At 42.9% G+C, this 24,149-nt stretch overlaps 1 long non-coding RNA gene across 1 annotated transcript in view; it reads left to right on the top strand.

The window, feature by feature from the left end:
* The window catches only part of LOC308470437, a 95,952-nt gene extending 72,086 nt beyond the window's left edge, over positions 1-23,866 (top strand). Inside the window, exons 3-5 of the long non-coding RNA XR_013982424.1 lie at positions 14,401-14,589; positions 22,062-22,591; positions 22,775-23,866. This is a non-coding gene — a long non-coding RNA (uncharacterized lncRNA). The remainder of the gene's footprint in view (positions 1-14,400; positions 14,590-22,061; positions 22,592-22,774) is intronic.
* Positions 23,867-24,149: the final 283 nt, after the last annotated feature.

Raw genomic sequence — 24,149 nt, 5'->3', positions numbered from 1 at the left:
GTATTTACTGCATTTCTGTTCTCAGAAAATGCTCCGAAATGCCACCATGATAGCGAAGGTGGCTTAGGTGACTGTTCCCCCTGGAAAGGGGGAGAATTTTCCAGGTGCAAACATGCATTTTCTCCCCTGAAAAGTTGCTGGTGTTTCAGACTACCTTTTATTCTGTATCACCTTGCCTTTTGCACTGCGTTTTCAGCACAAACGCCCCCGCTCCCAGTTTGGACTGACAGCAAAAAGTTGTTCCTCCAGTGCTCTCCTAGACCAGACTTATTTATTCTCATTAATTATTATTTCAATTTGTGTGCCACTTTTCCAACCTGCACCCCACTGAAAGAAGCAGCTCACAACACAACCATAATAAATGGATAATTACAATAGCAGTCTAATGCTAATTCCTAATATGACGATCCAGATAAAGAACTCATTTTGATAATATGGACATGAAAGCGTTCTAAAAGAATATTAAATTGTTCAGGTCCACGACTGCACCATAAAGAGACTGGTTGAGAATAGACCATCAATCATTAAAACACATCAATTGATATCAGTTCATTAAAATATATAAACCAGAATCAGATATGATAAACATTTCCAGAGGAGTCAGATTTTATAACCAGCAACCAGCTGGTTATGGCAATAATATAACTTGGCTCAGTTGGTAGAGCATGAGATTCTTAATCTCAGGGTCCGAGACTCACATTGGGCAAAAGATTCTTGAGTTGCAGGGGCTTGGACATCATGGTCCTTTCTAACTCTATGATTCTATACCCGAAGAATATTTAGCATTTGCATAGCGCCGATCCTGAACTTTAAATGTGCTTCCCTATCAGCAATCTGTACAACTGTGTAAGGTAGACCAGTTTATCTTCCCCATCTTCTAGGTGAGAGAGTAGAGGCAGAGACAAAAATAATTGTGGCTTGCCTATGTTGTGATTCCTTCCAGGGCCGTCTTTACCCAGGGTGCAAGGGGTGCGGGGCACCCGGGCGCCTCCTAAGTTCTTAACTATCTACCTGTTATGAAATAATAAATAATTTTGATCAAGCTAGAAGAACAAAATGCATATATACAGTGGTACCTCAGGTTACATACGCTTCAGGTTACATACACTTCAGGTTACAGACTCCACTAACCCAGAAATAGTACCTTGGCTTAAGAACTTTGCTTCAGGATGAGAACAGAAATCGTGCTCCGGTGGCGCGGCGGCAGCAGGAGGCCCCATTAGCTAAAGTGGTGTTTCAGGTTAAGAACAGTTTCAGGTTAAGAATGGACCTCTAGAACGAATTAAGTATTTATCCTGAGGTACCACTGTACCTAGGTATTACCAAAATGTATACCTACTGTTTCACTAAAGGACTTTCGACTTTGTGCGCTCATTTACCAAAGATGCGCTGTGCCAGCGGTGGTGCTTCTCATTCACAATGGCGGCACTTGTCAGACTCAACAACGGCACTTGTCATTCACAACAGCGCCATGCACCCGAAATTGGGGGCGCATCTTTGCACCCCAGTGGCGCATATGCTAAAGACAGTGCTGATTCCTTCACTCTCTTAGCTACTTTTATACAGGGCAAAGTATCCTCTGGCACACCCTATCCTAAACGGGTCGGCCCCTGCATATGGATTTCTCTGGCAGGCAGGTATGAGCTGCCCTGTTAAGTGCCCGCCCCGGTACCCCACCCCTCTGGGAACTGCAGGATAAATAAAATGGCAGCTGGCAGACCAAGCCCAATGGGTAGGGGAGGGATTGCATACACCCCAAAATTGGAAAGCACCCCAATGAAAACACCTCTGTCCCCATGCTCCCCACAACCAGATATTTTGTTTTGAAATCCTCACCCAGTGAATAGCCTTGCTAAATGGAAGACGCTGGGCATTCAGTGGGGAGAGGAAATCCAAGTTGCTCACTTCAGAGGCTGGGTCCCTTTCCTGCTCATTAAGTGGCTGGAGCAAGTGGCTCTTTCACCACGTCCTCCGCTGTGGTGCCCTCTGGACACTGCGTATTACCAGGTCTCCTCTGGTGGTTTCAGCACTGTGTATTATTTGAGGGTAAGCTAATCCCACAGCAATTCATCTCCGTCCAGGTATGCGCATACCACTTTCCCACATAAAGGCATCTGAGCAGCTCTTTGAAGTCATTACTGACCCTCAGGGGGCAGAGGAAGGCCCTGCTGCGCTGTTTGTGCTTTTTCATAATGTATTAAATGTTCCCGATCATTTCCTTTGTGCGGACAAAGACATAATGAAGCTCGAGCCTGGGTTCGTCTGCGGAATTCTGCCTTCTGCCTTTACAAGTGAAGAAGCACAGCTGGCAGGAGGAGAGAGAGGGGTCCAGAAAGGAAGGATGCTAGGCGATAGGATGGGCTAGGAGCTGAAGAAAGGGGGCAACTGGACTCATTATCGGTGCCCCCCTTCTCCACGAGATAGCCTGTGACATGTTACAAAAGCATCCAAGCCAGCGACAGTGGTTGTCAGATTGTTTTAGAGATCAGGAGTGGCATCTGAAATTGGCCTGCATTGCAGGGGAACAAAATGTGACATCATACTAAGCCTGTGTACGCAGCCCTGCTTGACTGCATAGGGGTCTTGTGTTGGGGAGAGGAGAAACGTGAGCTGTCTTTATAGATTGGAAGTACTTTCCCTGCACCACTTCCAGGTTCCTTGTCACTCATAATATCCGATGAAATGCTTCATGAACCAATCATGCAGCTGCCCTGAAAATCTTCCAGAGGAGCTGTCAAACACCCTATTAACACACTTACTGACACTGGCCACAGATGACTGTCTTTCTAACATGCCAGACTCAAAGTATAAATAGTTTTGTTGTAGGATTTACTCAGCACAATTGAATATTAAAGCCCTAAATAAATAATGCCACATTTTTACTTTAAAACATTAAAAATGAAAATCTGTATGGGCTCAGCTCGAGAGAATTCTTTCATTTAGCCAGAAGATTTAGACATGTCTTGATTGTTCACATCTAGTTGTGGGGAGCAGAATGGATGTTGCACACCCACGTAATATAAACTCCGGTTTTTAGATGACTCCAGCACAAACTTTTTTCACATAGCCAAACTACTAATAGTCACTTCTCCTGAAGCAGCCACACTGATCTTTAATATTCCATGACCAATCCTTCTCCCCCAGAAGTCGTGATATTTATGAACATCCCATGACACCACAGCACCTCAGCCTGTCATTGTTAGTCATTCTGCCATTCTTTAGAAGGAAGTTTAAGTTGTAAACACACAGGGGCACTGCTGTTTGACGGGCACGATTTCAGTATAGGACTCCTTTCATTTTAGAGGGAATTAGGAGAATTTTCACACCAAAGCCAATAGGAATGGCTGTGCAATAACAATTGAGGGGGAAAAGAATATTGAGTTAAAATTTTAATTATGCTGCAATCCTATACTTTCTTGGGGGGAAATTCTGTTGAAATCAGTGTTACACATTTCAGGATGAAGGAATGTGGTTAATAACATAGCGTTGATATGAAATATAGAAATGTTTTGATTGGTAAAAGTGTAATATGGGAGACAGAGCTCCCCCCATCCCGCTAATCAGAATTTAGTTCTCACATCCTTTCTTTTTTAATAATTTTTATTAATTTTGGAAATGTATAATTGAAATTAATTATGATTTGGTATGATTTGATATTGTAATAATGTGGCCCATATTGCAGTGTTATTAATGAAAAATAAAAATTCTCACATTCTGTGCCTTTCCCACAAATGTATTTCTAGGAGCCCTCATTGTTTTGAAGGGAGGCTTTTCAATCGCCATCCCCTCCATTTTGTAACTACATTTAAAGTTAATAGTAGCCTTCAGTCCAACAGAACCAGGGCACACAATAATGGTTCAATGCAAGTAAAAATTCAAAGCAAATGTGGGGCTTCCTTGCTAGGTGAAATACCTGGAGATCACGAGGAGAACAAAGAGATTTTCAGTTGTCAGCATTTTCCAGTGAGGTTAAAAAATGTGAGAAGATGGTTGCCTAAGGTTTCGTGTTAAAGCAGGGCTGAGGAGAAGCTGTGGAACTCCAAATTGTTAAGTTGTGGGTGAACATATCAGACGACACAGCGATTCTTCAAACAGCTCTTGTTTATTCAAAGGCCAGAACAGAACTGAAGTGAAGAGCTCAGTCAGCCTGCTTATATAGAGCTCCAGAACAACGTAACTGTAGCAACTTTCTAAAACTATCCAATCACTGAACGTCACTTTCGATCCTTCATTTGCATAACATCTACAGTATCCCCCTGCTGGCCCAGGGTGATAACTTCAGTACATAACACAAATGTTGTTAGACACCAACTCCCATCAGCCCCAGTCAGCATGGCCAGTGGCCAGGGATGATGGGAGTTGTAGTGGAGGACCACAGTGTTCCCACCCTAACTAGAATTTTGAGGTTCTTCTTCAAGTGAGTCATCTGAGAAAGCAGAATAATTTTTAACTCTCTATTAATATTAGGCAGCAGACACCTTCATTGCACTGTTTCTGGCACCCGTTGAAAGCTTTTTTTGTTTTGTTTAGACAACCCTGCCCAGCTGTATGTGTGTATATAGTTTACTATTTTCAATGTCTGTTTTTAATGAATATTTTATATTAGCTTATGTAAGATAAAGGTAAAGGTACCCCTGCCCGTACGGGCCAGTCGTGTCCGACTCTAGGGTTGTGTGCCCATCTCACTTAAGAGGCCGGGGGCCAGCGCTGTCCTGAGACACTTCCGGGTCATGTGGCCAGCGTGACGAAGCTGCTCTGGCGAGCCAGCACCAGCGCAGCACACGGAAACACTGTTTACCTTCCCGCTATAAAGTGGTACCTATTTATCTACTTGCACTTAAGTGTGCTTTCGAACTGCTAGGTGGGCAGGAGCTGGGACCAAAAAACGGGAGCTCACCCCGTCGCGGGGATTCGAACCGCCGACCATGCGATCGGCAAGCCCTAGGCACTGAGGTTTTACCCACAGCGCCACCCGCGTCCCAGACGAGCTTATGTAAACAAGCTTCCTTTTTTATTAACTGCAATAAAAATCCTGCAAAATAAATAAAATATAAGTGCCTCCCCTAATTCACCACCAAAGAAGTGTTGGATTTGGGGAAGGGCATTGCCAGCTCAACATTAAATAAAACTGCAGAACTTTCTCATCCCAAAATAAACAGACAAACTGTTGGTCTTTCATATTTTTTTCCTGAGTAAGAGTCTTCTGGCTTACAGGGGCTGCATGCACAGCCACCCATTTAAAACACATTTTGCCCCCAGATAATTTACAGAGCTAAAATCCTGTGATTCTCTAAGAGCTGGATGAGAAGTCCATGTGCCTTAACTGTATTGTGTGTACGCAGCCTGGGACTGAAATGAATCCATGGAGGCAGTTGCAGAGAAAATTGTGAACTCTAGCCAAGTGACTCCAGAATTATATTTCTTCCCCTCAACTCTCCTGTTGTTTATTTTACTAGGGGGCAAATGAAGTACACAAGTTCTTAAGCCCCGAGAAGGCATTCATTTCACATCCCCCCCCCCTCCTCAAGATCCAATTTATTCTATTACTAAATAGTGCCAAAGGTAATGTATTTAAAAGAGATGTTGAAGTGATCAGGTTAAAATTTATGTTCACTAAAGGAAAGAGGTGGCTTAATTGAATTGGCGCACTTAACTCATTAACCCTTTGCCTCTAGGACTAATAAGGATGAACTCCTCGTTGCTAATAATCACAAAGGTACAAAGTTGCGCTTTTCATCCCTGCTTGGGAAAAAAGCGAGAGGGAGGGGAGGAGGCATAAAAGGGAGGGAGGGTGGGAGAGAGAATGAGAATATGCTCAGCCGGATGGACTTTGCTTGCTTGTAAAATCTTGAAATGAATTGCATGAATATGAATTCTTCCCATTTGAAGTGCAAGCATATTGAGGAATTTGGTACCTTTCCTGGCAGCCTAAATGCATTGCCAGCCACAGAGGTTGTGTGCCCCATGCTGGTTTCTCTGGCTCCACCAGTTGCATGCCCTCCAACATTTCTCCGATGAAAATAGGGATGCCCTATTCCACAATCATCATCATCATCCTTTTATTATTTATATTCCACCCATCTGACTGGGTTGCCCCAGCCGCTCAGGGTGGCTTCCAACATATATAAAACAATAATAAAACAATAAAATTAAAAAGCTTCCCTATACAGAGCTTCCCTGTACAGACCAAACCTAGACAGCATCTTAAAAAACAGAGACATCACCTTGCCAGCAAAGGTCCTTATAGTTAAAGCTATGGTTTTCCCAGTAGTGATGTATGGAAGTGAGAGCTGGAATATAAAGAAGGCTGATCGCCGAAGAACTGATGCTTTTAAATTATGGTGCTGGAGGAGACTCTTGAGAGTCCCATGGACTGCAAGAAGATCAAACATGTCCATTCTTAAGGAAATCAGCCCTGAGTGCTCACTGGAAGGACAGATCCTGAAGCTGAGGCTCCAATACTTTGGCCACCTCATGAGAAGAGAAGACTCCCTGGAAAAGACCCTGATGTTGGGAAAGATGGAGGGCACAAGGAGAAGGGGATGGCAGAGGACGAGATGGTTGGACAGTGGTCCCGAAGCTACCAGCATGAGTTTGACCAAACTGCGGGAGGCAGTGGAAGAGAGGAGTGCCTGGCGTGCTCTGGTCCATGGGGTCACGAAGAGTCAGACACGACTAAAGGACTAAACAACAACAACATACAGAGCTGCCTTCAGGTGTGGTATAGTTTTTTATTGCCTTGGCTTGGGGGTTGCATAACTCCATACCCTCCAACACTTCTCCTATGAAAATAGGGATGTCCTAAGATAAAGCAGGACAATCCAGGATCAAATCAGAAATGGGAATAGCTTCTGTAAATCTGGGACTGTAGCTGCAAAATAGAGACACTTGGAGGGTCAGCAGCTGTGATGTGGACATGCAGGGACAGCCAAGCACTGACAAGGAATGAAATGAAATCACTGGTACATAAATAAGTAGGACCTGCCACACCATGCACTTTAAGGGCATTGTTCCCCCCAAAGCATCCTGGGAACTTTGGTTTACTCCTCAAAGAGATAAAATTCCAAGTATCGTTAACAAACCACAGTTCCCAGGATTCTCTGGGGAAAGCCGGCTTTTAAGAAGCTCATTGAGGACATTCTTCCCCAGTGTGGTGAGATGTATTGGGTTCTCCCTCCCCCCCCTTTAAATTATGATAATTATTTCTAAATTGGCATCTATTAACATAAATTAGCATATGCAAATTGGTGTCCTCTTTCTGCCTCCATTTTTAGTGATGCATTTGCACTCCTTTTTTTGGCAGTGTGGAGATTCAACTTTGATATAACTAACATTGCAAAAATAAAAGACGCCAGTACCTCTGCTAAATCTTGCCCTCATCAGATCTTGCTCTGTCCATCTCTGGTTTTTAGCAGAGCACCTAATATTTCCAAAGATGCTTTCTGCCTGCTAGTATCTCTCCTGCACCTGACTTACTTTCTGAAGATTCTCTAATTATATTTCCTTAAATCAACCTTTAGCCTGTCCCAACGCTCAAACGGCTAAGCTGTCACAATTAATGCTCCTTTCAAAGGGCATCAAATAAAAAAACTTTGCTTCCTGACAAAAAGGGGAAAAATCTATAAGATGAAACCAAAATGTATTCCATTAGAGAGCTACAGAGAGAATGAACTCCAATTAAGCTGGACTTAGAGATCAAATTCGCATTTGGTGGGTCAAGTTGAAAATCAGGATATTTTCTCTTCATTCAAAACTGATTTATGAAAAGTCTGGGATTCAGTGTCCCCAAAATGTTGGTCTTTGGGGGGAAGTAATTTAGGGCCAAACTACAGCTGACATTGGCAGGGCAATTCAATACATGCCTACTCAGAAGTAAATCCTGTTGAGTTCAACAAAGTTTGCTCCTAACTTAAACAATGTGAAGTTGTATCTTCTCTTTTAAAAAAAAAAGTAAAATAGCATCTGCTGCTATCAGCCCCAAATCAGAATTGGGGCTTTAACCGTTTCCTCTACACTATGTTCCCAACAATTTTTATATTTGGCTGTCTGCATGGGGGGGGGGGGTGAGGGGTGAGGACTTTTGTCAGAACTGAAGCAGGAAGGAAGGATTAACAGTCTTCTTTCTTTGGCGATCACTCGTAGCTGAGTAAGATTGTCTTCCATAAACACAGTTTTAACAATGAGTCTGTAAGTGACTGTGGAGGCCAATTCTGGATCCACACATCTTTCCACAGTGGGGACATTGGTTTCCGGGTGGGAGTTGATCAAGGTGTGGATTTGCCAAGTGTGCCTTCCTCTTATCACATTTCTCCCTTGTGTCCTGAGTCCGAGTGACACCTTTGGTAAAGGCTGCTCTCCAACTGGAGCACTCACAGGCCAGTGTTTCCCAGTTGTCAGTGTTTATACTACATTTTTAAAAAGATTTGCCTTGAGAGAGTCTTTAAACCTCTTTTGTTGCAGCTCAGGAAGGAAGGATTAACAGTACCCCCCCTATGTTCCTGATTTGGGAGCCATGTGTCCAGACATTGAAATCAGAAAAATACAGCTACATGCAACAGGCAATAGCCATTCAGGTTATATGCTAGCCATCTTCAAATATCTGAAGATCTGTCACATGTAAGATGGAGAAGGCTTGTTTTCTTCTGCTCCAGAAGGGAGGACCTGAACTAATGGCTTTGAATTAGAAGAAAGGAAATTATGACAAAATGTTGAGAAGAACCTTCTGATGGCAAGGATTGTTTGACAGGGGAACAGACTCCTTCAGAAGGTGGTGGACTCTCCTTCCTTGGAGGTTTTTAAGCAGAGGTTTTAAGCTATCTGCCAAGGATTCTTTAGCTGTGCTTCCTGCATTGCAGGGGGTTGGACAAGATGGCCGCCGAGGTCCCTTCCAACCCTACAATTCGTTGAATTTCCAGGAACACTGTTAGTGTCAAATGTAGCTTGGCTCTCAGTGGATCACACAATTTATGAAATTGCCAACTGGAGGTTAGTTCCAGACTGAGGAACATAGCAATCAGTCATTTGCCAAGTCAGACCATTAGTCCATCAAGCTCAGTACGTTGACAGGCAGTGGCAGGGGACATTCCCAGCCCCTCCTGGAGGACCAGAGACTGAAGCTGGGATCTTCTGCATGTAAAAGCAGAAGCTCCGTCATTGAGCTATGACCCTTCCCAAATGGCTTAGTCATGCCTAGTGTCAAACCATTGAAATCATTGGTAATCATAACACACTTAAGTGTTATTGATTTCAGTGGGTTGGCTCTGAGCACGGCTAACTCTGGATCCAAGGTAAAAGAATAAAATTATAAAGCTTAACTTTAATTAAAGGGATAAGGCGGTCACAATGGGATGGATTCAACTAAGTTGTTGAGCTAGCAGAAGCCGCAGGTCCTGTTAAGGCGCAGATGGATCACCTTAGCACAGCATTAGAATCCCACCCACTGCTTTCATGTGATCATGGGCTCGAAAACATCTGGAATGAGAGCCAGTGTGGTGTAGTGGTTAAGAGCGGTGGACTCGTAATCTGGTGAACCGGGTTCGCTTACCCACTCCTTCACATGCAGCTGCTGGGTGACCTTGGGCTAGTCAGACTTCTTGGAAGTCTCTCAGCCCCACTCACCTCACAGAGTGTTTGTTGTGGGGGAGGAGGGGAAAGGAGAATGTTAGCAGCTTTGAGACTCCTTAAAAGGGAGTGAAAGGTGGGATATCAAATCCAAACTCCTCCTCCTCCTCTTCTTCTTCTTCTTCTTCTTCTTCTTCTTCGTCTTCGTCTTCTTCTTCTACCCCTGCTTCAGAAATTCTGAAGAAGTTTTTATATACCCTGTTGGAAGCCTCCCAGAGTGGCTGGGGCAACCCAGTCAGAAGGGCAGGGTACAAAACAATTATGATGCTACTGCTATGAGATCGCTGGCCACAGAAGCAAAGAGGAGCAGAAAGTCCTCATGGGATGACAATATCCAGCTGGCTGTTTGCGTTACAGGTTTCCTGCCCAACCAACCTGCCGCAGGTCCCTAGAAGAGGCATGGGAACTGCATGGGCGTTGCTGAACTACAACTCCCATTATCACCGGCCACTTGCTTTCCAGAGCTGATGGGAGCTGTACTTTGGCCACATCTGGATGGTTACAGGTCCCCACACCTGCCCTAGAGCTTCAGAGGTTATAGGGCTAGATATGCTTGAGGCTATTCTCAGTGCTTCATTCAAGCGTAAGTTTCCACAAATCTATGAGGCAGCAATATAAACACAAAGGTGTTGCCTGCTTGCTGGGAAAATATGTGGTCTTTCTTTTCAATTGAGAAAGAGGATTTGCACATTTGCAGTAGGCCCTGTTGAGCCCGAGTCTCTTGCATCAGATCTACTTCCCCTTGCCAATCTCTATAATAAACACAGGGGGGGCCTTCAGCATCATTATTATCATCACCTTGTTATTGCTGCTTCCTCTCCCCACCACCACCACCCCAGAACATTATGATATATTACCCCATTTCAGTGCAGTTTATGTTATTACATAAGTACTTCAAATGACAAACTCAAGCATACCGGGGTATCCCTGCAAAGCGCCACGTAAACCGTAAATCATATTAGGATAATTTGGAGCCTTGAAAAGATTCAAAGGTTTCAGAGTGGCTCAAAAATATAACTTTCCGCTCTGTATGCTTTACACGACACCACCTTGGTTTGGCAGTGTAGAAAGAGCAAAGATTGTCAACATATCCAAGAACTGTCGATCACTTCCGTTTCTCATCATGTTTAATTTTTTATTTCCGTGGCTCACAGGGAGCTGCCTTATACCATTGGTCAGACCATTGGTCCACCTGCCTCAGTACTGTCTACACTGGCTGGTAGCATCTCTTGAGGGTTTCAGACACAGAACATTCCCAGTTCTCTGTGGAGATGTCTGGGATTGAACCTGACTGGTATTGCTACAGACTGTGTTTGGGGGGGGGGTCCCCTAAACCCTCAAAATTAATAAATGCTAGGATTTTGATTATTTGGGATGTGAAGGGGGAAATATAAGCTGCAGAGGAATTCCTGGGCTAGTTTATGCAAAAATGACCTGGCTAAGCTAGGGCCATTAAGGTAAGGTTACCAGACATCCCCGTTTCCTGGGGACAGTCCCCGGATTTACAAATCAGTCCCCATACAAAACCCATTGAAATTGAAAAGTGTCCCCAGATTCACTGGGGAAAAAATCTGCTAACCTTACATTAAGGAACAATAGAGTGCTTCAGCACTGGATAAGGTATTACCCAACTCTTGGGTGTGCAGGGTGACCTGGTCTGTCTCCCTCATGGCCAACTAATGAGGATCCTCAGGTGAGTGGTTGGCAGGATGGTTAAAGCTGCAACCCTAAACACTTTGCAGGGCAGCCTTTGCTAATTTGGGATCCTCCTGACATTTTGGACCACAACCTCCATGAGTTCCAGCCATGCTGCTCATGGGAATTGTAGTCCAACAATATCTGGAGGGCACCAGGTTGGCTGTACTAGGGAGTACACCCTCCTTGGAGACAGTGTGGCTTCCTTCCAAATAATCATACACAAAACTGCACAATAAATACAACAACTTGTACTGCAAGGTTGCACTTGTGGCCTCAGATTTCCAAAGGAGATTTCTCTGAATGTCACTAAAAGAAATGCATTGTTCTCTTTCTCACTTCCTTTTTCTATATGCATTTCTGTCAAGGGCCACTTAGTTTTTCAGTATTTTGCACCAAGAATCGGGAGGAAATCTCTTTTCCATTGAAATGCTAATGGGAGAGTAAACTGTATAATAAGACTGCATCCCCTTTGGGCTCACGTATAATTTACACATAAAATGAAATAGCACATGCCCTTGTTTCCTAGCAAATTTGTTTAATTATCTTTCTTTAAAAGCTTTCTTTTTTCAATTAATTTTCAATATCTTTTTTTAAAAGGAATACAAAATGTCCATATACCTGATAATTAAATAATGTTTGGGGAATAATTAAATTATCTAATAAAGGAAATTTGTCCGGCTATGTAACATAACTAACACTGTGCAATGCTTTTGCTAATATCACCTCATCACGAAAGAGTGTTAACAAAAAACAAAACAAAAAAAGCACCCTTCCAGTGTTCTGGATTTCAGTCTAGCAGAGACTGTGCTAAAACTATGAAGTTTCTTCTGTCACAGTACTGGAATGAGAGAAGACCCTGTTTGCTGAAAGTCTCCCTTTCACCACTGATATTAGTTGCCAAAGTAAGGGGACCGTTGGTTTGTATAGCCCTACTCAGTTGCTCTTTCTTGCAATTAGAATCCCATTGGGGTAGATTGGGGCTCAGCTTGGTGGTCACACCTGAGCTGCCATTACATCTCCTGCAAGCCCCACCCACCATTCTTCAAGTGGAAGTTCTGAAGTGGGGACATGAGCTGCTTCCCACGCGATTTAGAATCCTGGGGAACCAGAGTTCCATTGCATGCAGGGAGTCCAACTTTGGCCACATTCACACCATACATTGAAAGCACTATGATGCCACTTTATACGGTCCTGGCCTCCCCCACCCCCCAAAGAATTCTGGGAGCTGTAGTTTGTGCTGAGAGTTGCTAGGAGACCCCTATTTCATTCACAGAGCTACAATTGCAGAGTGATCAACCCCTCTTCCCAGGAAACTCTGGGAACTAATTCTGGGAGTGGAAGATGCCTTGACAACTCTCAGCATCTTTAAGAAACTGCAGCCCCCAGAATTCTTATGGGGGAGGTTGTGGCCATACAAAATGGCATCAAAGTGCTTTAAATGTTGGCATGAATGTGGTCATTGACTCTTCTCTACAGACCTTCTTATGGAGGGGGGCAGGGTGGGACCAGCAGGGCATGTGTCAGCAGAACTCTTTACAGCATGGGTGGGGAACGGTGGCCCTCCAGATGTTGTCATACATCATCTTCCATCAGCCCCATGTAACATGGTCAATGGACATGGATTATGGAATGTCTTGGGGGGTACTACCTCTGGTGGGGGACACGCCGTGCTCCTTCTGGTCCACCTTTGGTCCTCACCCTGCATTCAGATCTCACTGTGGCTCCTAAAAGCTGTCAGCATCATCATGTGACAGCAGCCACACAAATGGATTCGACTGGCAGGCTAAACCAGGTGAGGGTAGTTGATGGGTCTTGAACCCTTGATGAGTTAGGTGCCTGTCAACCTGGGAAGATAGCCCATATAGGAGAAGGAGAACTCTGATCTGAAAACTCCACTGCCTTGTAGGATATCTTCGGAAGAAGAAGAGGCCAAGGAGTAAACCCTGGAGTGTTGTCCCTAAGATGGTTAGATAGGGCCTGCAGCCAAGCTGGTGCCAAATGTATTGCTCTGTTTTCCTTTGAGCCACATCAGCAAGGCCAAGAGGGAGTCTTGTTGTCTGGGCAGCCCAGGACTTTCATACACACTGCCCATGGTTATGCCCCGGGGAGGTCACTTGGGTGCTGCTAATGCAGTGGTTTAACTTCACCCCCAGAGGCACATTCCATTGTCTTTTGAGACAGACAGATGCTAACAGTCCAACAACATCTGGAAGGCCACAGGTTCCCCATATGGGCAATAAGAGGGTTGAGAAACAATGGTGCCTCGAATGGGCTTGTGAAATGGGCAGAGGGAGAAAGAGAGGGATTTCACTCAGCCCTGGTTTTAACCCTGGGAAGAAATGCTCCGTCATTCCAATGAAGAGTCAAGTTACTAGATTTTGTACCTGAAGAAGCTACCAGGCAGCCCCTCATACAGCAGTACTTGAAACTGACTATTGTAGTAGTCAGTTTCAAGTGCTTTGCTGCCAGACATACCATACAAGGCATGTTGCAGTGCTGATGGAAATGGGCAGTGTATGCAGTCCAGTTTCAAAGGAGGCCTTAGATAGTCAGGGGAGCTGCAAGCACAACATCAAGTGTGTTAATAATACTAGCATTTAATGTGGTTGGGAAACCATTGGCGACTAATGTGCTGTGTAGGAAATGACAGGCAATATCTCTAGCAACTTAATTGTACTAGGGAGCCTGGCAAAGGGTAAACACAACAGCAATAATGTCTCAAAAATAAATATAGCTGTTGCGTTTGTAAGGGAAGCGTCATTTAATCGTTAAGAGATTAGATGTTCACAGCAGTGCATGAAATACAATCGGGTAATTAGGGGCTGAACTTCAAAAGTTTATATTGTTCCAGATGACATATACTGCATGTGTTTATGTATGTGTGCACTGGGCTCAGAAGCAGGGTCCTTTGTTTTTTTCCAGGTTTTCAGAGAGTGTGAACAAAGTAAAGAGTCCATGATTAAATGGGCTTCGGTCAAGCTTGAACAACTTGTGAGCCATCAAGCTGAGTGTCACCCAGAAACCATGCACTGTGGTGTGCTGATCTTTGACAATACTCTGCCATGTTGTTGTTGTTTATAGTTCCAAGCAGCAAAAACAAGATGTTTGTTGAACATTCCAGGCCACTGTAAGCACATGAAATGTCTGCTGGATTAGACTAACGAAGACAAGCTAAATCCCCCATTCTCTTTCCTGTATTGGCCTCTTTGAAGCTTACAAGCAAGTCATGAAACAAGGCCCTTCCGCCGCTTGATTGATTCACCCCGAACAGTAGGTGTGTAAAGGTATACTGCCACTAGATTTGGAGGGTCTATTTAGCTATTCAGCTTGATGACTCACCTATGACCCAGGGAATACCCAAAAGCTCACTGATTTTCTGAAGAAGGCTCAATTTATTTAGAATGCAAGTCTCACTCATTTGCCCTATTTATAGAATAATTGAATTGTAGAGTTGGAAGAGACCACGAGAACCATCTGGTCCAACCACCTGCAATGTAGGAACCTTTTGCTCAATGAGGGGCTCAAACCCACAACCTTGAGATCAAGAGTCTCATGCTCTATCTTTATGGTTTCCCATTTTTGTTGCCAACCCCTCCATGTGCACCCACCTCCATGCCAGATCAGGTGTTTGATATGAGACTGTAAGTGTTGCTTTTTAGATTTCTCCACTCATTCTCTGAAGAACTGCATTAGCTCCTAACACCTAAAGTAGCCCTGAATTCTCTGTGTCACATCCATTTCCCCATAGCCTGGGAATAAGGCGTTTCCATTGGCAATTCAGCGATGGGGAACCAGTGGCCCTCCAAATGTTGTCAGACTCTAGCTCCCATCATCCCATCATCCCTGCCCATTTGCCATGATGGCTGGGAGATTGAGTCCACTTGTTCCTCATCTCTGAGCTACCAGATGTACAGCTAGATATTTCTCCAGAGCCTTCTCCATAAGGCAAGGATGGGGAACTTGATCTGACTGGCTGTCCAAATACTTCCTTCCCCTACCCACCCTTTGGGCTAATTTTGACTGGTGGGTGGGTGGGGTCACCCAACTGTCAATCACCTGACATCTTTAAGGCATCAGGTGACATATTGAAGCTAAGCCCCTTTGAAGGCCAGCTGTCAGCTGTAAGATACAATTGAATACAAACTGCTTGCAAATAGATTTTTATGTGCAGGGGGAGTACATCTTATACATACATATGCACATGCACATCTCTCTCTCTCTCTCTCTCTGAATCTTGAGTATTAAAACAGACCACAGAAATGTAATTAAATACACTTGGGTCATCATGGCGCAACTTTACCAAGTCAAACAAGTATGTTCACCAATAATATATAAAGAGTCCGAGCTGCACCATCCTTACTATTCTTTCAAATCTATGACTGTTTTTACTATTGCCCATATATCTGGAGACTGTGGATATACTTTTAATTTTTCATTATTAATAAATTCTCTGTTTAAAATGGGTTTTAACCATGGCGTAAAAAAATGAAAATAACATAAAATGCAAGGACAGCTAATCTATCGAAGCTTCCCAAAGGTGGTTTCATGGTGAACTATTCATTAGCAATCCCAACTTGTGTTAAAAATAAAATACTTTAAAGTATTTTGGCTCTGAGAGCAATGTTACATTAAAAGTCCATCTAAATGTAATCATTTTTATTAGCTCCCATAAAAATTAAATTTCCTCCATAGGTGAACTTAACCATCAAAGCACAAATGGCTAATTTAGCTTCCTCTTCAGAAACCAAGGCTGCAATCCTACACTATCTTAGCTGGAGGTAAGCCTCATTGAAACCAGTGAGACTTACTTCTGAGTAGACATTAGTAGGCTTGTATTGTAAAACACTGTGGATTTTGAGAAGTATTGCTTATTTAAGGCTTTTGACTTGGGTGATGAATAGAAATGAATAGGTTCCTTTTTTAATCATCCACAAAGTGAACCAGCTTTCAAAGCAATAAATATGAAGATACATAACTATAAAGATTTACAGATAGCACAGAAGTCATCTGTGAATTCCGCATCCATCACTGAAAGGCTTCTTTAATTCAAGTTTTCAGAAGATTGTGAAACCATTATTTGAGTTAGGCCGCATTCCTAACTCCAATTATCTGGGAGTAAGCCCCAATGAATTCCATAGGACTTACTTCTGAGTAGTCATGGTTAATATTGTGCTGTTAGTTACCAACCCATATTTATATTTAATTGCATTTATATTCTACGTTTTCTCCTAAGGAGCTCTAAGTGCCATATATGGTTCTCCACTGCCTCATTTAATCCCCACAATGATAACCCTGTGAAGTAGGTAAGTCTGAGAGGCAGTTCCTGACCCAAGGACATTCCAGTGAGCTTCGTGGCCCAGTGAGAATTCGAACCCGGGTGCGAATCAAACACTCTAACCACTACTCCACACATGGAGCTATAAGCCATATTTAGCCAGCACAGCTAGACTGCAGAACAAACTTCTGTGTTTCTTCTAAAATTTATTTATTTATTTATTTATTTATTTATTTATTAACTTACTTATTTATACCCCACTGATCTGGCTTGGTTTCCCCAGCCACTCTGGGCAGCTCCCAACAGAATATTAAAAACATGATAAAACATCATTTAAAACAACAATAGCAACAACAACAACTTATTTATATCCTGCCCATCTGGCTGGATTTCCCCAGCCGCTATGGGCGGCTCCCAACAGAATATTAAAAATACGACAAAACTTCAAACATTAAAAACTTCCCTAAACAGGCCTGCCTTCAGATGTCTTCTAAAAGTCAGATAGTTGTTTATTTCCTTGATATCTGATGGGAGGGCATTCCACAGGGAGGGCACCACCACCGAGAAGGCCCTCTGCCTGGTTCCCTGTAACCTCACTTCTCGCAGAGAGGGAACCGCCAGAAGGCCCTCAGAGCTGGACCTCAGTGTCCAGGCTGAACGATGGGGATGGAGATGCTCCTTCAGGTATACTGGTCTGAGGCCATTTAGGGCTTTAAAGGTCAGCACCAACACTTTGAGTTGTGCTTGGAAACATATTGGGAGCCAATGTAGGTCATACGTGTATATATCTATATATATATATATATATATATATGGTTTTCTAAACCTGTGACAGGACATCAGTATACAGAAGCTTTGGTGCAGAATGAGAGCAGACAAATGTGTGCCTTAATGATATCTCGGCTCTCAGTAAATTGTTCATATTGTTATTGGGGGGGGGGGGTCTAGCAGTAAAACCAAGGGACGGGGAACCAGTGGTCCTCCAGATGTTGTTGACTCTAGTGGTCAGGGGTCAGGGGGAGTGGAGTCCAAAGTATTATACTGTAGCAGCACTCACCCCAAATTCTCTGCTCGTTCCACAAGTCCACAAGGTGAAGACCACTTTTTTAGAAAATCTCTTTCCTCTTCATGTGGTCATTTCATCATAATTTCAAGCTAAATAAATGAGAAGAAGCTGCAGCCATGCACGAACATCAATTTATCTTTAAGCCAGGGGTAGCTCACCTGTGATATTCCAGATGTTGTTGAGTTACAAGTCTTATCAGCCCCCGACAGCATGTCTAATTGTCAGGGAGAATGGGTGTTAGAAGTTAGTCACCGCTTTTGACCAAGGGGTCAGAAGTTAGTCACCGCTTTTGAAAGGGTACCAGTCATTTTGACTTTAGCAAAGCACCCAAACTATACTCCGGAAAAGAAGAGAAAAGAAAAGAGAGAGAAGTAGTGATGATGTTTGCAACAAATAACAAGCAACTTGAATGTATGCATCTGAGCACAGTTGGTAGTTGGAACGCTCTGATGTATATGTCAGCAGAATACAGGCTCGAAACACAAGGGATGAGCCAATGTAATTGCCTTTTGCTGTGATCTCTTGGTTTTTCAGTTGAAGAGATCATGTTGAGGGGTCTATGCCACTTCTTTTCTCATAAGCTTTAGGCACTTAGAAGTATTTTCTCCCATTCTTAATTTGCCTGGAGCAAGGCTTTTATCTAGACTTTTAGCCAAGAGGCACCTACTGAAATATTCATTGGCAGAAATTGTGCCATGGGTGTTTTTCCCCATTTGTCCAGTTGTGTGTCATTATAATGAGCCTGAGCAGGATGAAAATAGTATTTGACACAGAAGAATGGTGTCCTCCCAAGGCTTTATTAAATAGGCAATTAACCCTTTTTGGTAAGAAACTGTAGAGGCTAATGGGAGTTGAGAATTAGCCCTCTGTTCATGCTCACATCTTTTCCTTTCTTTTCCTTTTCCTTTCTTTTTTTCTGAGGACACTTTCTAAGGAGTTGCAGGGTGACAGAGCATGATTTCCTGAAGTTTTGAATTCTGCTTTAAAAAGAAATGCTTTAGAAGCCACTGGTGTTTGAAAAAATAGCATGAAGTGAGTGAGCAAAGTTCTCCATGTTGAGTTGTGGAAATGAACAGGGAATATCTTCTTGGAGAAATTAAAGAAGAGAACTTGGCACAGCGATATTCCTAGAGTATATGTGTTGGGTGAATGTGGGCAAGGGAGATGGAAACAGGATAGTGCCCACTTCCATACATTCAGATAATGGTCTCAGCAGAGCCTACACACATCCATGTTGTATAACTATAAGGTCCGTTTAGAATGGAGGTGGGAGAGAACTTTGATTTGGTTCACATTTGAAGGGGAACCCATCAAATTCACACTTTCCGAAACTACATGAGAAATGAAACACAGCCATCGTTCAAAATTTGCCCTTATCTGAATTTTGCAATGCTGTTCTCCAGCTAAATAATGTGTAACCCCCCCCCTCCAAAATCCATATATTCTCTATATGGATTTTTAAAATAGGGAATTCCTTTTGGGAATTAAAGGGACAGAACTACCCAAGTTGTATAGAAATTTATTCATGTATGCGACTACAGCGGCAAGAATGTTAGTAGTCCAAAAATTGGGGGGGGGGGGGGGAGTCCAGAAAAGGAAGAATGGATACAAAAACTTACGGAACATGCAAAAATGGCAAAACTTACCAGAAAAATAAGAAATCAAGATAACAAACTTTTATAAAAGAATGGAAATGGTTTATTGAATATTTACAAATAAACTGTAAACAACTAAGAACATTGGCAGGATTATTGTAATAACCTGCAGTTTTATAAGAGTATATATTTAAAGTAGATGCATAAATGAGCAAATTAAGTTATTTTGGATATGCAGAAAATATTAAAAATAAATATAAGGAACCACAGAAAGAGGGGGAAGGAAGTCAAGTTTTGAAATCTTAAAATGATTGTAAAATCAGTGAAATGTATAAAATTGAAAACCATAAATAAATAAAAACAAAAAAACCACCCATCTATTAGTGAGAATAACATACAAAGTGTATTATATTAGGGGGAATTGGTTACTTGGTAATTTTGATGGAGACAGACATAACTCTCCAGGGAGGAACTACTACCAAGAAAGTCCTGTCACAGATCGGTGCCAGCAGTACCATCAACAGCCCCCTGTCTGGGCTGATCTTAAGTCTCAAGATGGTTAATATCAGGGGAGGCAATCTTTTGGGTCTCAAACCACTTAGAGCTTCGTAAACCAGTACTCATACGTTGAACTGGTGCTCTCCTCCCACTGTCCTCGACATCTGAATCTAAGTAGGTTGCAACTATAGAGAGGACTTCCTTCATTGAAGGAACATGCCTAGAGAATTCCCTCCAGAAATGCTCAACTGGCAGACCCTTGAAAATCCTTTGGGTGACAAGGGAAGTATCCCCGTTCCCTGACTTTCTAAATTTTCTTTGTTAATTTTTGAGTTCAGGGGTGCCAACTATAGGGGGCTCTGTGTGCCCGAGCACCCCAAAACAATATTGTTGTGGGTGCTCAGCACCCACACCACAGGGCTCCCTATGGGGATGCTGCCTGAGGCCTTGCAAGACCTCAGAACCTGACTTCCGGTGGCACTGGAAGTCAGGTTCCATGGCCGGGGGGGGGGGAGGATCTGCACGTGATGTCATGACATCACATTGCAACATGACATCATGCTGTCGCATGGGCTGGGCACCCATAAGCTGGGGCCCAAGTCAGCTCCCCTGTTAGAGTTCTTGCTGTTGCTCTATTGGACTTTATTGATTAGTTGCAGACCACTGCTTTGTTCATTTACAGTTTCAATATGTGCACTCTCCCTGGCAGATAGGTTGATAATAGGATCTACCACCCCACCTCCCAGTTTATTTATTCCAGCTGCATATCTTGCACATGCTAGATTCGTATCATATTCTATCATTGGTGATCAGGGAATTCCATACTAAAAGTAGGGAGGAAAAATAGATACCATCATCACATCAAGCTTTATATACCGCTTAAGAAAGTATTTCATGAGCTTTTTATCTGAGGATTCAAAAACTGCATTTTAAGATTGATAGTTTTGCAAATAGATGTAAAGGAATTTCCATATCTCTGTTTGACTTTGTTGGCCAAAAATGTTACTGGATGTCAAAGCAAAATATTAAAATGTCAAAGCAAAATATTGCATGCATAACACTTCTGTGATTGTGATGTCTTTTAAAGGGGGAGGGGAAATGTGTAATGTCAGTGACATTTAGCACCAACTCTAATTGTTGATTGCAGTCATTATTATGATCAATATATAAATAGATGATGAGTGGAAATTATTTTTCTTCTCCAAGCCTGTAGATAATGAGAATATTGGAAGATCCTTCAAGTGATCAGGGTTGGATTATTGTTGCTTCTGGAGTGGCAATAGCCAAGCTTGATCTCCAAAGATTTACTGCAGAATGTTTAACTATTTGCCCCAAACCGGGGATAGATAATTTCTTTCAGTATTTTTTTAATGCTTGATGTTTTATTGTGTTTTTATATGTGCTGGAAGCCACCCAGAGTGGCTGGGCAAACCCAGACAGATGGGTGGGGTATAAATAATAAAATTGTTGTTGTTGTGCATTTTTAAGCAAATTAATACAGTGCACTGAAATATGTGCATGTGTAAGTTTACTTCTAGCAATGTGTACATTAGAACTCCTTGCCTATTGACATGAAGTTTATACCAGAAATTTAAATTGCTGATATTAAAGTGGATTAAGTACTCTGTTATTTTAGTGCAGGCATGTCCAGCTCTCTAGAGACTGAGATTTACTCCCAATAAAATAAAACTGGCAGTGATCTACCCATTGTCATTGCCAAAGATATTGAGCTTCTTTTAGGGAGGGAGAAACCAGAGTTCTTGAGCTTTTTTGGGGAAGAAGTGAACAGAGTAAATGAGCTTTTTTATAGGGGGGGGTCTACCTGTCGATCACGGCCAACCAGTTGTACATGTCTGCTCTAGTGTGAGAAATCCACTAAAAAAAAACCTTTGTGGTTAGGAAAGTGATGGGTAAACACTCTAAAAAGTGTGGGATCATAGAATTTGAGAGTTGAAAAGTACCTCAAGGGTCATCTAGTCCAGACTAGATTCTAGTCCAACTACCTGCAATGCAGGGATCTCGGCTAAAGCATCCATGACAGAAGGCCATCCAACATCTGCTTAAAAACCCCCAAGGAAGGAGAGTCCACCACCTCTCATGGGAGTCTGTTCCACTGCTGAACAGCTCTTACTGTCAGAAAGTTTTTCCAAATGTTTAGTCGGAATCTCCTTTCTTGCAACTTGAAGCCATTGGTTCAATTCCTACCCTCCAGAGCAGGAGAAAACAAGCATGCTCCCTCTTCCATGTGACAGCCCTTAAGATATTTGAAGATGGCTATCCTATCTCCTCTAAGTCTCCTCTTTTCCAGGCTAAACATACCCAGCTCCTTCAAGCGCTCCTCATAAGGCTTAGTTTCCATACCCTTGATCATCTTGGCTGCCCTCCTCTGCACATGTTCCAGCTTGTCAACATCCTTCTTAAACTGATGAATCAGTGATTCATAAGAAGGCATTTATCAACCACAGAATCAAATCAGGATGATTTCAGGATGAATGGTTCTTGTTGTATAACCTCCCCACAAACAAATCAGGACAAATGCTCAATGAAGACCATTGTCTAATCTCTGAGTAAGCTTTGTGTGATCAAATTGGGATGAATGCTCAATGAACAGGTCTTCTGGAAGGGCTCTCCGTAGAACAATAGTAAGACTTCAGTTACAATTACAGTAGCCAGAAATGTCACAAGCTGATCTTGACAGTCAGCTTGAGTGAAGAAGTCTATAGCTGCCAGCAGAAGAATTCAGCAGCTGGTGCCCACCTGATCTCCGGAAGGGGGGGGGGGACATTCCACATAGTAGGCACCATCAGAGATATATGTATGTGAGGTTGGCATGGAATGGTAAGAGACTGATCAGACCATCCCTACCCCAGGCCAGTGCTGGATTTACATGTAAGCTAAACAAGCTATAGCTTAGGGCCCCACTCTCTTGGGGGCCCCCAAAAAAAATTAAAGGAAAAAAACCCTGGATGTACATTTCCAAAATATTAGATAAAAAACAAATAAAATAAAACCTACATACAGCAACAGTGTTTTGTGTTGTGTAGGCTCCTATGATGTAAGTAATGGGCCCCGCCTGCTAGCTTGCTCCCTAAAATATCACATATAAAGGGCCCCATTACCTTCAGTAGCTTAGGGCCTCATCAAAGCTAAATCCAGCCCTGGCCTAGGCTATCAAGAGAGAGTCATGAACAAGAACATACTTCTTCAGATGGAATAGTCTTCTCTATGATACTCACATGAACAACAGACTTTGAGCAGAGAACTAATCACTGCTCTGTGGTGGTGGTCTTAGGCATTTCCGGGTGTGTCAAAGAGTTATCCATCTTTCAGATTTTTACCTATTCAAGAGGTCCCCCCCTTCAGACCTTCTGTCCATTTGTGAAGGGTCTGGGGCAGAGACAATGGAGATAAGGACATGGGGTGGAGCCCCCCACCTCCCACTCCATGCATCTTTGGAGGGTAATTTCTGACAGGGGCTTGGGTGTTTTCATAAACCTTTAGAAGACTTTGTGTTCGGTAATAACAGGTTACGCTGGACATGTGCCAGGTGGCAAGCTTTCTGGCAACAGCTCATTTGTATGTTTATGTTGAAATCCCAGGTACCAGCTGCCTTTTCATTAGACAGTTATTAGCATTTTCTGCATTGAGTTCAGTAGGGCTAAATGGTTATCAAGTTTTCTTTTGCTATGGAAAATAAACTCTTTTGATGCTTTCCCATTAAAATCATGCTTGCCATTTACTGCCATTTCTCACCCTTCATGGGCCTATTTTTCATCTTTAAACACAGCCAAGGTTGGCATTACATTCGTCTTAAAGAACCGTCTTGAAAGCGCCAATGTTATTTCCATCAGTGTCTTTCAGATCCCACAGCTGCATTAACTCAATGAAGCAGTCAGTCTTGTCTTAGGCAATTTTGATGTAATCAAAAAGTGCTCTAACACCCTTGGCTGCACTCAGGCTTCTAAGAGGGTAGCATTATGATTTTATTTTCTTGGAAAACACTGTTTATGCTACAGAGCAGCAGAAAGAAAGGGGGAAGAAATTGAAAACAAGGGATGGTTGGAGGTTGTTAATGCCAGCAATAGCTGTGGTAAGAACATAGGAAGGGCCAGGTGGCCCCCAAAACAGAACGTGAAAGCAACAGCCATGCTAGCAACTGGTATTCAGAGGCATGATGGAGGTGGGTTTGTTTGTTTGTTTAATGTTGGGGTCAGAAAACAGGCTGGATTCCGACTCTCATCAGCTCTTCCATCAGAAAAGATACCAGAGAACTTAAAGACGAAATTGAAGACAGCTTTACAACCTAAGACACAACACAAAAGGGAAAAGAGATGGCGAGGAGGAGAAAAGCAATCTCACACACTAGCTCTTAAAAGTTAGAGATTGACCAGTTCAG

The sequence above is a fragment of the Podarcis pityusensis genome (genome assembly GCF_964106645.2).
Source record: "Podarcis pityusensis genome assembly, chromosome: 1".
NCBI lineage: Eukaryota > Metazoa > Chordata > Lepidosauria > Squamata > Lacertidae > Podarcis > Podarcis pityusensis.
The sequence above is the reverse complement of the archived record's forward strand: the minus strand, read 5'-3'. Positions and strand labels throughout refer to the sequence as shown.